Raw genomic sequence first — 10417 nt, 5'->3', positions numbered from 1 at the left:
GTCATTTTGACTAGAGAAGCAACCGAGATAATGCTGTGTCCTGTCCTAATGTGTTAACTATGTCATTTTGACTAGAGAAGCAACCGAGATAATGCTGTGTCCTGGCTAGTGCATTAACTATGTTATGACTAGAGAAGCAAACAAGATGATGCTGTGTCCTGTCTAGTGTGTTAACTATGTCATTTAGACGAGAGAAGCAACCGAGATAATGCTGTGTCCTGTCTAGTGTGTTAACTATGTCATTATGACTAGAGAAGCAACCGAGATGATGCTGTTTCCTGTCTAGTGTGTTAACTATGTAATTAAGACTAGAGAAGCAACTGAGATAATGCTGTGTCCTGGCTAGTGCATTAACTATGTCATTATGACTAGAGAAGCAAACAAGATGATGCTGTGTCCTGGCTAGTGTGTTAAATATGTCATTATGACTAGACAAGCAAACGAGATGATGCTGTGTCCTGGCTAGTGCATTAACTATGTTATGACTAGAGAAGCAAACAAGATGATGCTGTGTCCTGTCTAGTGTGTTAACTATGTAATTTAGACGAGAGAAGCATCAAGATAATGCTGTGTCCTGTCTAGTGTGTTAACTATGTCATTATGACTAGAGAAGCAACCGAGATGATGCTGTGTCCTGTCTAGTGTGTTAACTATGTCATTATGACTAGAGAAGCAACCGAGATAATGCTGTTTCCTGTCTAGTGCGTTAACTATGTCATTATGACTAGAGAAGCAACCGAGATAATGCTGTGTCCTGTCTAGTGTGTTAACTATGTCATTTTGACTAGAGAAGCAACCGAGATAATGCTGTGTCCTGTCCTAATGTGTTAACTATGTCATTTTGACTAGAGAAGCAACCGAGATAATGCTGTGTCCTGTCTAGTGTGTTAACTATGTCATTATGACTAGAGAAGCAACCAAGATAATGCTGCGTCCTGTCTAGTGTGTTAACTATGTCATTATGACTAGAGAAGCAACCGAGATAATGCTGTGTCCTGTCTAGTGTGTTAACTTTGTCATTATGAAGAGAGAAGCAACCCGAGATAATGCTGTGTCCTGTCTAGTGCGTTAACTATGTCATTATGACTAGAGAAGCAACCAAGATAATGCTGTTTCCTGTCTAGTGTGTTAACTATGTCATTATGACTAGAGAAGCAATCAGAGATAATGCTGTGTCCTGTCTAGTGCGTTAACTATGTCATTATGACTAGAGAAGCAACCAAGATAATGCTGTTTCCTGTCTAGTGTGTTAATATGTCATTATGACTAGAGAAGCAACCGAGATAATGATGTGTCCTGTCTAGTGTGTTAACTATGTCATTATGACTAGAGAAGCAACCGAGATAATGCTGTGTCCTGTCTAGTGTGTTAACTATGTCATTATGACTAGAGAAGCAACCGAGATGATGCTGTTTCCTGTCTAGTGTGTTAACTATGTCATTATGACTAGAGAAGCAAACGAGATGATGCTGTGTCCTGGCTAGTGCATTAACTATGTTATGACTAGAGAAGCAAGCAAGATGATGCTGTCTCCTGTCTAGTGTGTTAACTATGTCATTTAGACGAGAGAAGCAACCGAGATAATGCTGTGTCCTGTCTAGTGTGTTAACTATGTCATTATGACTAGAGAAGCAACCGAGATGATGCTGTTTCCTGTCTAGTGTGTTAACTATGTAATTAAGACTAGAGAAGCAACTGAGATAATGCTGTGTCCTGGCTAGTGCATTAACTATGTCATTATGACTAGAGAAGCAAACAAGATGATGCTGTGTCCTGGCTAGTGTGTTAAATATGTCATTATGACTAGAGAAGCAAACGAGATGATGCTGTGTCCTGGCTAGTGCATTAACTATGTTATGACTAGAGAAGCAAACAAGATGATGCTGTGTCCTGTCTAGTGTGTTAACTATGTCATTTAGACGAGAGAAGCAACCAAGATAATGCTGTGTCCTGTCTAGTGTGTTAACTATGTCATTATGACTAGAGAAGCAACCGAGATGATGCTGTGTCCTGTGTAGTGTGTTAACTATGTCATTATGACTAGAGAAGCAAACGAGATGATGCTGTGTCCTGGCTAGTGCATTAACTATGTTATGACTAGAGAAGCAAACAAGATTATGCTGTGTCCTGTCTAGTGTGTTAATTATGTCATTATGACTAGAGAAGCAACCGAGATGATGCTGTTTCCTGTCTAGTGTGTTAACTATGTAATTAAGACTAGAGAAGCAACTGAGATAATGCTGTGTCCTGGCTAGTGCATTAACTATGTCATTATGACTAGAGAAGCAAACAAGATGATGCTGTGTCCTGGCTAGTGTGTTAAATATGTCATTATGACTAGAGAAGCAAACGAGATGATGCTGTGTCCTGGCTAGTGCATTAACTATGTTATGACTAGAGAAGCAAACAAGATGATGCTGTGTCCTGTCTAGTGTGTTAACTATGTAATTTAGACGAGAGAAGCAACCAAGATAATGCTGTGTCCTGTCTAGTGTGTTAACTATGTCATTATGACTAGAGAAGCAACCGAGATGATGCTGTGTCCTGTCTAGTGTGTTAACTATGTCATTATGACTAGAGAAGCAACCGAGATAATGCTGTTTCCTGTCTAGTGCGTTAACTATGTCATTATGACTAGAGAAGCAACCGAGATAATGCTGTGTCCTGTCTAGTGTGTTAACTATGTCATTTTGACTAGAGAAGCAACCGAGATAATGCTGTGTCCTGTCCTAATGTGTTAACTATGTCATTTTGACTAGAGAAGCAACCGAGATAATGCTGTGTCCTGTCTAGTGTGTTAACTATGTCATTATGACTAGAGAAGCAACCAAGATAATGCTGCGTCCTGTCTAGTGTGTTAACTATGTCATTATGACTAGAGAAGCAACCGAGATAATGCTGTGTCCTGTCTAGTGTGTTAACTTTGTCATTATGAAGAGAGAAGCAACCCGAGATAATGCTGTGTCCTGTCTAGTGCGTTAACTATGTCATTATGACTAGAGAAGCAACCAAGATAATGCTGTTTCCTGTCTAGTGTGTTAACTATGTCATTATGACTAGAGAAGCAATCAGAGATAATGCTGTGTCCTGTCTAGTGCGTTAACTATGTCATTATGACTAGAGAAGCAACCAAGATAATGCTGTTTCCTGTCTAGTGTGTTAACTATGTCATTATGACTAGAGAAGCAACCGAGATAATGATGTGTCCTGTCTAGTGTGTTAACTATGTCATTATGACTAGAGAAGCAACCGAGATAATGCTGTGTCCTGTCTAGTGTGTTAACTATGTCATTATGACTAGAGAAGCAACCGAGATGATGCTGTTTCCTGTCTAGTGTGTTAACTATGTCATGACTAGAGAAGCAACCAAGATGATGCTGTTTCCTGTCTAGTGTGTTAACTATGTCATTATGACTAGAGAAGCAACCGAGATAATGCTGTGTCCTGTCTAGTGTGTTAACTATGTCATTATGACTAGAGAAGCAACCGAGATGATGCTGTGTCCTGTCTAGTGTGTTAACTATGTCATTATGACTAGAGAAGCAACCGAGATAATGCTGTTTCCTGTCTAGTGCGTTAACTATGTCATTATGACTAGAGAAGCAACCGAGATAATGCTGTGTCCTGTCTAGTGTGTTAACTATGTCATTTTGACTAGAGAAGCAACCGAGATAATGCTGTGTCCTGTCTAATGTGTTAACTATGTCATTATGACTAGAGAAGCAACCGAGATAATGCTGTGTCCTGTCTAGTGTGTTAACTATGTCATTATGACTAGAGAAGCAACCGAGATAATGCTGTGTCCTGTCTAGTGTGTTAACTTTGTCATTATGACTAGAGAAGCAACCGAGATAATGCTGTGTCCTGTCTAGTGTGTTAACTTTGTCATTATGACTAGAGAAGCAACCGAGATGATGCTGTTTCCTGTCTAGTGTGTTAACTATGTCATGACTAGAGAAGCAACCAAGATGATGCTGTTTCCTGTCGAGTGTGTTAACTATGTCATTATGACTAGAGAAGCAACCGAGATGATGCTGTGTCCTGTCTAGTGTGTTAACTATGTCATTATGACTAGAGAAGCAACCGAGATAATGCTGTGTCCTGTCTAGTGCGTTAACTATGTCATTATGACTAGAGAAGCAACCGAGATACTGCTGTTTCCTGTCTAGTGTGTTAACTATGTCATTATGACTAGAGAAGCAACCGAGATGATGCTGTGTCCTGTCTAGTGTGTTAACTATGTAATTAAGACTAGAGAAGCAACTGAGATAACGCTGTGTCCTGGCTAGTGCATTAACTATGTTATTATGACTAGAGAAGCAACCGAGATAATGCTGTGTCCTGTCCTAATGTGTGAACTATGTCATTTTGACTAGAGAAGCAACCGAGATAATGCTGTGTCCTGTCTAGTGTGTTAACTATGTCATTATGACTAGAGAAGCAACCGAGATGATGCTGTTTCCTGTCTAGTGTGTTAACTATGTCATGACTAGAGAACCAACCAAGATGATGCTGTTTCCTGTCGAGTGTGTTAACTATGTCATTATGACTAGAGAAGCAACCGAGATGATGCTGTGTCCTGTCTAGTGTGTTAACTATGTCATTATGACTAGAGAAGCAACCGAGATGATGCTGTTTCCTGTCTAGTGTGTTAACTATGTCATGACTAGAGAACCAACCAAGATGATGCTGTTTCCTGTCGAGTGTGTTAACTATGTCATTATGACTAGAGAAGCAACCGAGATGATGCTGTGTCCTGTCTAGTGTGTTAACTATGTCATTATGACTAGAGAAGCAACCGAGATAATGCTGTGTCCTGTCTAGTGCGTTAACTATGTCATTATGACTAGAGAAGCAACCGAGATACTGCTGTTTCCTGTCTAGTGTGTTAACTATGTCATTATGACTAGAGAAGCAACCGAGATGATGCTGTTTCCTGTCTAGTGTGTTAACTATGTCATGACTAGAGAACCAACCAAGATGATGCTGTTTCCTGTCGAGTGTGTTAACTATGTCATTATGACTAGAGAAGCAACCGAGATGATGCTGTGTCCTGTCTAGTGTGTTAACTATGTCATTATGACTAGAGGAGCAACTGAGATAATGCTATGTCCTGGCTAGTGCGTTAACTATGTTAGGACTAGAGAAGCAAACAAGATGGTGCTGTGTCCTGGCTAATGTGTTAAATGTCATTATGACTAGAGAAGCAACCGAGATGATACTGTGTCCTGTCTAGTGTGTTAACTATGTCATTATGACTAGAGAAGCAACCAAGATAATGCTGTGTCCTGTCTAGTGTGTTAACTTTGTCATTATGAAGAGAGAAGCAACCCGAGATAATGCTGTGTCCTGTCTAGTGCGTTAACTATGTCATTATGACTAGAGAAGCAACCAAGATAATGCTGTTTCCTGTCTAGTGTGTTAACTATGTCATTATGACTAGAGAAGCAATCAGAGATAATGCTGTGTCCTGTCTAGTGCGTTAACTATGTCATTATGACTAGAGAAGCAACCAAGATAATGCTGTTTCCTGTCTAGTGTGTTAACTATGTCATTATGACTAGAGAAGCAACCGAGATAATGATGTGTCCTGTCTAGTGTGTTAACTATGTCATTATGACTAGAGAAGCAACCGAGATAATGCTGTGTCCTGTCTAGTGTGTTAACTATGTCATTATGACTAGAGAAGCAACCGAGATGATGCTGTTTCCTGTCTAGTGTGTTAACTATGTCATGACTAGAGAAGCAACCAAGATGATGCTGTTTCCTGTCTAGTGTGTTAACTATGTCATTATGACTAGAGAAGCAACCGAGATAATGTTGTGTCCTGTCTAGTGTGTTAACTATGTCATTATGACTAGAGAAGCAACCGAGATGATGCTGTGTCCTGTCTAGTGTGTTAACTATGTCATTATGACTAGAGAAGCAACCGAGATAATGCTGTTTCCTGTCTAGTGCGTTAACTATGTCATTATGACTAGAGAAGCAACCGAGATAATGCTGTGTCCTGTCTAGTGTGTTAACTATGTCATTTTGACTAGAGAAGCAACCGAGATAATGCTGTGTCCTGTCTAATGTGTTAACTATGTCATTATGACTAGAGAAGCAACCGAGATAATGCTGTGTCCTGTCTAGTGTGTTAACTATGTCATTATGACTAGAGAAGCAACCGAGATAATGCTGTGTCCTGTCTAGTGTGTTAACTTTGTCATTATGACTAGAGAAGCAACCGAGATAATGCTGTGTCCTGTCTAGTGTGTTAACTTTGTCATTATGACTAGAGAAGCAACCGAGATGATGCTGTTTCCTGTCTAGTGTGTTAACTATGTCATGACTAGAGAAGCAACCAAGATGATGCTGTTTCCTGTCGAGTGTGTTAACTATGTCATTATGACTAGAGAAGCAACCGAGATGATGCTGTGTCCTGTCTAGTGTGTTAACTATGTCATTATGACTAGAGAAGCAACCGAGATGATGCTGTGTCCTGTCTAGTGTGTTAACTATGTAATTAAGACTAGAGAAGCAACTGAGATAACGCTGTGTCCTGGCTAGTGCATTAACTATGTTATTATGACTAGAGAAGCAACCGAGATAATGCTGTGTCCTGTCCTAATGTGTGAACTATGTCATTTTGACTAGAGAAGCAACCGAGATAATGCTGTGTCCTGTCTAGTGTGTTAACTATGTCATTATGACTAGAGAAGCAACCGAGATGATGCTGTTTCCTGTCTAGTGTGTTAACTATGTCATGACTAGAGAACCAACCAAGATGATGCTGTTTCCTGTCGAGTGTGTTAACTATGTCATTATGACTAGAGAAGCAACCGAGATGATGCTGTGTCCTGTCTAGTGTGTTAACTATGTCATTATGACTAGAGAAGCAACCGAGATGATGCTGTTTCCTGTCTAGTGTGTTAACTATGTCATGACTAGAGAACCAACCAAGATGATGCTGTTTCCTGTCGAGTGTGTTAACTATGTCATTATGACTAGAGAAGCAACCGAGATGATGCTGTGTCCTGTCTAGTGTGTTAACTATGTCATTATGACTAGAGAAGCAACCGAGATAATGCTGTGTCCTGTCTAGTGCGTTAACTATGTCATTATGACTAGAGAAGCAACCGAGATACTGCTGTTTCCTGTCTAGTGTGTTAACTATGTCATTATGACTAGAGAAGCAACCGAGATGATGCTGTTTCCTGTCTAGTGTGTTAACTATGTCATGACTAGAGAACCAACCAAGATGATGCTGTTTCCTGTCGAGTGTGTTAACTATGTCATTATGACTAGAGAAGCAACCGAGATGATGCTGTGTCCTGTCTAGTGTGTTAACTATGTCATTATGACTAGAGGAGCAACTGAGATAATGCTATGTCCTGGCTAGTGCATTAACTATGTTATGACTAGAGAAGCAAACAAGATGATGCTGTGTCCTGGCTAGTGTGTTAAATATGTCATTATGACTAGAGAAGCAACCGAGATGATACTGTGTCCTGTCTAGTGTGTTAACTATGTCATTATGACTAGAGAAGCAAATGAGATGATGCTGTGTCCTGGCTAGTGCATTAACTATGTTATGACTAGAGAAGCAAACAAGATGATGCTGTGTCCTGTCTAGTGTGTCAACTATGTCAATTTGACTAGAGAAGCAACCGAGATAATGCTGTGTCCTGTCCTAATGTGTTAACTATGTCATTTTGACTAGAGAAGCAACCGAGATAATGCTGTGTCCTGTCTAGTGTGTTAACTATGTCATTATGACTAGAGAAGCAACCGAGATAATGCTGTGTCCTGTCTAGTGTGTTAACTATGTCATTATGACTAGAGAAGCAACCGAGATAATGCTGTGTCCTGTCTAGTGTGTTAACTATGTCATTATGACTAGAGAAGCAACCGAGATTATCCTGTTTCCTGTCTAGTGTGTTAACTATGTCATTATGACTAGAGAAGCAACCAAGATGATGGTGTTTCCTGTCTAGTGTGTTAACTATGTCATTATGACTAGAGAAGCAACCAAGATAATGCTGTGTCCTGTCTAGTGTGTTAACTATGTCATTATGACTAGAGAAGCAACCGAGATAATGCTGTGTCCTGTCTAGTGTGTTAACTATGTCATTATGACTAGAGAAGCAACCGAGATAATGCTGTGTCCTGTCTAGTGTGTTAACTATGTCATTATGACTAGAGAAGCAACCGAGATTATCCTGTTTCCTGTCTAGTGTGTTAACTATGTCATGACTAGAGAAGCAACCAAGATGATGGTGTTTCCTGTCTAGTGTGTTAACTATGTCATTATGACTAGAGAAGCAACTGAGATGATGCTGTGTCCTGTCTAGTGTGTTAACTATGTCATTATGACTAGAGAAGCAACCGAGATAATGCTGTGTCCTGTCTAGTGTGTTAACTATGTCATTATGACTAGAGAAGCAACCGAGATAATGCTGTGTCCTGTCTAGTGTGTTAACTATGTCATTATGACTAGAGAAGCAACCGAGATACTGCTGTTTCCTGTCTAGTTTGTTAACTATGTCATTATGACTAGAGAAGCAACCGAGATGATGCTGTGTCCTGTCTAGTGTGTTAACTATGTAATTAAGACTAGAGAAGCAACTGAGATAACGCTGTGTCCTGGCTAGTGCATTAACTATGTTATTATGACTAGAGAAGCAACCGAGATAATGCTGTGTCCTGTCCTAATGTGTGAACTATGTCATTTTGACTAGAGAAGCAACCGAGATAATGCTGTGTCCTGTCTAGTGTGTTAACTATGTCATTATGACTAGAGAAGCAACCGAGATGATGCTGTTTCCTGTCTAGTGTGTTAAGTATGTCATGACTAGAGAACCAACCAAGATGATGCTGTTTCCTGTCGAGTGTGTTAACTATGTCATTATGACTAGAGAAGCAACCGAGATGATGCTGTGTCCTGTCTAGTGTGTTAACTATGTCATTATGACTAGAGAAGCAACCGAGATGATGCTGTTTCCTGTCTAGTGTGTTAACTATGTCATGACTAGAGAACCAACCAAGATGATGCTGTTTCCTGTCGAGTGTGTTAACTATGTCATTATGACTAGAGAAGCAACCGAGATGATGCTGTGTCCTGTCTAGTGTGTTAACTATGTCATTATGACTAGAGAAGCAACCGAGATAATGCTGTGTCCTGTCTAGTGCTTTAACTATGTCATTATGACTAGAGAAGCAACCGAGATACTGCTGTTTCCTGTCTAGTGTGTTAACTATGTCATTATGACTAGAAAAGCAACCGAGATGATGCTGTTTCCTGTCTAGTGTGTTAACTATGTCATGACTAGAGAACCAACCAAGATGATGCTGTTTCCTGTCGAGTGTGTTAACTATGTCATTATGACTAGAGAAGCAACCGAGATGATGCTGTGTCCTGTCTAGTGTGTTAACTATGTCATTATGACTAGAGGAGCAACTGAGATAATGCTATGTCCTGGCTAGTGCGTTAACTATGTTAGGACTAGAGAAGCAAACAAGATGGTGCTGTGTCCTGTCTAGTGTGTTAAATATGTCATTATGACTAGAGAAGCAAACGAGATGATGCTGTGTCCTGGCTAGTGCATTAACTATGTTATGACTAGAGAAGCAATCAAGATGATGCTGTGTCCTGTCTAGTGTGTTAACTATGTCATTTTGACTAGAGAAGCAACCGAGATAATGCTGTGTCCTGTCCTAATGTGTTAACTATGTCATTTTGACTAGAGAAGCAACCGAGATAATGCTGTGTCCTGTCTAGTGTGTTAACTATGTCATTATGACTAGAGAAGCAACCGAGATAATGCTGTGTCCTGTCTAGTGTGTTAACTATGTCATTATGACTAGAGAAGCAACCGAGATGATGCTGTGTCCTGTCTAGTGTGTTAACTATGTCATTATGACTAGAGAAGCAACCGAGATAATGCTGTGTCCTGTCTAGTGTGTTAACTATGTCATTATGACTAGAGAAGCAACCGAGATAATGCTGTGTCCTGTCTAGTGTGTTAACTATGTCATTATGACTAGAGAAGCAACCGAGATAATGCTGTGTCCTGTCTAGTGTGTTAACTATGTCATTATGACTAGAGAAGCAACCGAGATTATCCTGTTTCCTGTCTAGTGTGTTAACTATGTCATGACTAGAGAAGCAACCAAGATGATGGTGTTTCCTGTCTAGTGTGTTAACTATGTCATTATGACTAGAGAAGCAACTGAGATGATGCTGTGTCCTGTCTAGTGTGTTAACTATGTCATTATGACTAGAGAAGCAACCGAGATTATCCTGTTTCCTGTCTAGTGTGTTAACTATGTCATTATGACTAGAGAAGCAACTGAGATGATGCTGTGTCCTGTCTAGTGTGTTAACTATGTCATTATGACTAGAGAAGCAACCGAGATAATGCTGTGTCCTGTC

This window comes from Oncorhynchus keta, chromosome 22, assembly GCF_023373465.1.
Source record: "Oncorhynchus keta strain PuntledgeMale-10-30-2019 chromosome 22, Oket_V2, whole genome shotgun sequence".
Taxonomy (NCBI): Eukaryota; Metazoa; Chordata; class Actinopteri; order Salmoniformes; family Salmonidae; genus Oncorhynchus; species Oncorhynchus keta.
The sequence above is the reverse complement of the archived record's forward strand: the minus strand, read 5'-3'. Positions refer to the sequence as shown.